The following is a 3,903-nucleotide window of genomic DNA, read 5'->3' as shown; positions in this document are numbered from 1 at the left end:
CAGGCAATACACTCATATACATAAAATTAAAAAATAAATAAAATTTTAAAAAATTAGACAGTGGCAAACTGCTTCCTCTATGGATATTGAATGAGCTTCAAGTTTTGCTGAGTAAGTCCCTTCATACCTTGAAATCTGACTCAAAGGCCAATAACAAGGAAAGAGAAAAATTGACATTCTGTGCAGCAAATTCTAATGCTTTGTAGAATGTTTTATTCAGTTATCAGCTAATTAGGATGGCCTGAACGTGAAAAGAACGATATTGAGGAACTTGTAGTGATTTGTTTTTGTTTTTGTTTTTGTTTTAGAGTAGATTCTAATTGCGGAGGCAGACTAAACCAAATAGTGTACCAGCTATTTCAGGAGTAAATTAAAATAAAGCTGAAAGCCACATCTTGGGTACCTCTTTGGTCTGCAGAAAGATGATAGGACACAAACATCAGTGAATAATTGCAGTAGACTTGTTGCATTTAGACACTAACAATACATGCTATTCAATTGAAATTGAATTTTAGATAAGCAGTTTTCTTTGAGCATTTCATATATGAGTTTACATCATTGCACCCCTTCTGCTCCCCGTGTGTGTGTGCATGTGTGTGCGTGTGCACGCGTGCGTGTGCGCGTGTGTGTGTGCGTGTGTGTGTTTGTGTGCGTGTGTATGTGTGTGTATAAAACTTTCTGATCCTTTCAGTGCTGCTCATCTGTGCATGTGTTTAGGGCTGCCCACTTGGGATTGGATAGCTCATTAGGATGCTTGTCCCTGGAGTAAACAGATTCTTCCTCCCTCAGGAATCATTGATTGCCTGCGGCTGTTCATCTATGGTGGACCTTGTGAAATGTCCCCATCCACATTAGCATGTCAGCTGCTGTTGTCATACAGATCTTGCTTAGGCCACCTTGTTGTTAGGATTCCACAGGTTCAGCTTCCCTATCATGTCTAGAAGAGAATAGTTTTTTAATATTTTATTATTTTTATTTTATGTGTATCAGTGTACTTCTTGCACATGTGTAAGTGCTCCCATATCTTCCAACTCCCACTGAGTCAGAAGAGAGCGCTGGATCCCCTGGATCTGGGTTTACACAGTGTTGTCAGCTGAGAATCGAACACAGGTCCTCTGCAAGAACAGACAGTGCTCTTAACTGCTGAGCCATCTCTCCAGCCCCTAGACAAGAATAATTTTTAACTGTATGTATGTTCTTAATATTGTTAACCCTAGTTTTAGACTACATAGATTCAGAGGCCTCAGTCAATGTTAAGGTATCAATAGATGCAAAAGGACATAGAGCTCTAGGTTTCCATCTCTCACAAGTTGAAATAAAGCACCTGAAGTAAATGTGAGCAGGTGTCAGAACACTTGAGTAGACTCATGGAAGTGTTATTAAACAGATTTTGCTGAGGCAAAGACTTAACTACATTTAGAAGTGAATCATCTCATTTGAAGTTCTTAGAGAAATTATAGATTTATTTATAGAATTTAACTGTGAGAATTCAACCTATCTGTACTATAGGGCTTAAGAGAGTCACTGAACATACCACACATGCAGACTCACCACCTCAAGCTCTATTCACATTCTAATCCAAACAGACAACTACACAAGAGCTAACTGAGTTTGGATTCTTAAGGGTTTGTTACCAATGAATTAACTGGCAATTTTTTCTCTGGTCAGATAGAAATTCTGTATAGGCAAGTAGTGATTCTTTAGGAGATGGTAGAGCTGAGCCCTTGAGTAACAAAATGTATGGGCTGTGCTGAGACTCGGAGGTTTATAGCTCCAATCTATAAAACTAGAGACTTATGGCTCCAGGCTTTACATATTAGATGTGAATAGCACCATGTACTCAAGGTAGAGGCTTACTGCTCTGAGTTTCCTGGTCAGTAGCCTGGTTCTTGGCAGCTAGTGAAATCCTAGCTAGTGACAGTAGCAGATGGCATTAGTCAGGGCCAGCTTAATGTGAGTATCTAGTGTTAGTACCCTTGACCTTCATTCAGTCTTGGCAGCTTCCAGAAACCCTTCTAGTGACCAGGAAGTGCAATGGCTCTCCAACTCACTTCTGCCATCTGCAGTCTTGGCTGTCTTCCTCCTCTCACCTTCCCTCTGATCTTGGTTGCTACTGCCTTTATATCCTGCTTCTTCTGCCCTATCCGCTCTCTGAAACTGCTACTGACTTCTTACCATTACTGCCATGGTGGTGGTGGTAGTGGTGGTGGTGGTGGTGGTGGTGGTGGTGGTGGTGGTGGCGGCAGCGGCGGTGCTGCTGCTGCTGCTGCTGCTGCTGCCACCTCTACTGCTGCTATTTCTGTGTTACCAGCTGTGCTCACTACACAGAATGAAAAGAAAAGGCCATTCAAGAGATACATTTTACTAGGACTGAAGTTTGCAAAATGAGTGGATAGCACAAGAGAGTGTCTTGTGGATGACTCGCCAAATAAGCTGAATAGCCTGGCAGTATGTCCAGAAGAGGTCATGTGGCACTGCTGTGGCTTGCAAGTAAAGAATGTTTTAGCAGCAATCACAGCATGACTTCCAATTCCATTAATCACTGGCTTTTTGTTGAGTTAAGAATGTGCTCCCATTCATATCCTCAGATAAGCTGCAGGGTCAGCTAAACTTCAGCAAGTTTTGTCTTATCAGGCATACTGTTACCTCTGGAGGCCTGTGCAAGGTATCAAGAAATGTTACGATCAGCAAGGAGGGCCTCCTAGAGCCAACAAAGTCATGGCTTTGATTGCACTTATCCCTAAAGCTGATGTATTCACAGAGTAATCTGAAAGTATCCAAAATAGCCAGGATGCCATAAGTGCAGTCCAACTGGTTAAAAGATAAGTGACTTTTGACTAGCAGTTACCTAAGGTTGTCCATAATAAGAGAAGAGTCTACTGCTGTTTTTCAAAGGCCTGAATGGCCTTCTCCCTAAAAATCATAGGGCGCTTACAAAATAAAGACTTAAGAAAGCTCAAAATAAAGCTAACATTCTCAGTAGCATTTCATAGAGCATTTAATAATGCTTAAAAGTGTTTCACCCATAACTCTGCTTTAATAAAGTTGGGTTTCTCTATCTCTTTCAGTCTGAATTGTTTTTAAGGGGCACTGGATATCACAAAGATCACATCTGGCTCTGGGTATTCATTACTTAAGAAGAAAGATCTTTTCTTAAGAGGGAAGCATTCTCAGCCTTACGCAATTCTATAACAAAATTCAGTATTCTATGGTAAGAACACTGCAGCATGGGACCCCAGAGCCTTCTCATGAAAGAAGGGAGACCTTCTCTGGGAGTGGGAGTATGAGCATTTAATACCAGATCTCCCTCCCTTGGGAAGCAGAGGTAGGCAGATCTCTGTGAGATGGGGGCCAGCCTGGTCCACACAGTGACATAGTGACTTCCAGATGGACTGGGACTAGGGAGACCCTGTCAAAATGAGAGAAAGAAAGAAAGAAAGAAAGAAAGAAAGAAAGAAAGAAAGAAAGAAAGAAGAGAAGGGAGGCCTTCTGTTTTATTTGCTTTGTTAGACATCATTAATGGCAGGGGCTTAGGAGGATAATTGGAAATATTGGATATGAAAAATTCTAGAATGAGTGCAGTCAGTGACCATGAAACAATGAGAAGTGATCAAGTTGTTAAATGTTTGGTTTTTCACTCTTGAGAGAGTTGACAACTTAAAGAATGAATGAAACCCACAAGGATGTGAAAAACTCAAACAATTCTAAAACTTGAAGTTGTGGATTAATAACTTGCAAAAGTAACATAAGCAAACTAGATTCCCAGGAAGGCAGAAACAGTTTTTTTTTTTCCATCTTTCCTCCTTTATTTAAGTACCAGCTGTTTTCAGAATATGATGTGATTATGCATGTGAGCATGCATGCACATGCACTCATGTATAAGTACAGCAAAACAAGAAGAGG

This window comes from Nannospalax galili, unplaced genomic scaffold, assembly GCF_000622305.1.
Source record: "Nannospalax galili isolate Female #2095 unplaced genomic scaffold, S.galili_v1.0 scaffold65, whole genome shotgun sequence".
NCBI classification, from domain to species: domain Eukaryota; kingdom Metazoa; phylum Chordata; class Mammalia; order Rodentia; family Spalacidae; genus Nannospalax; species Nannospalax galili.
The sequence above is the reverse complement of the archived record's forward strand: the minus strand, read 5'-3'. Positions refer to the sequence as shown.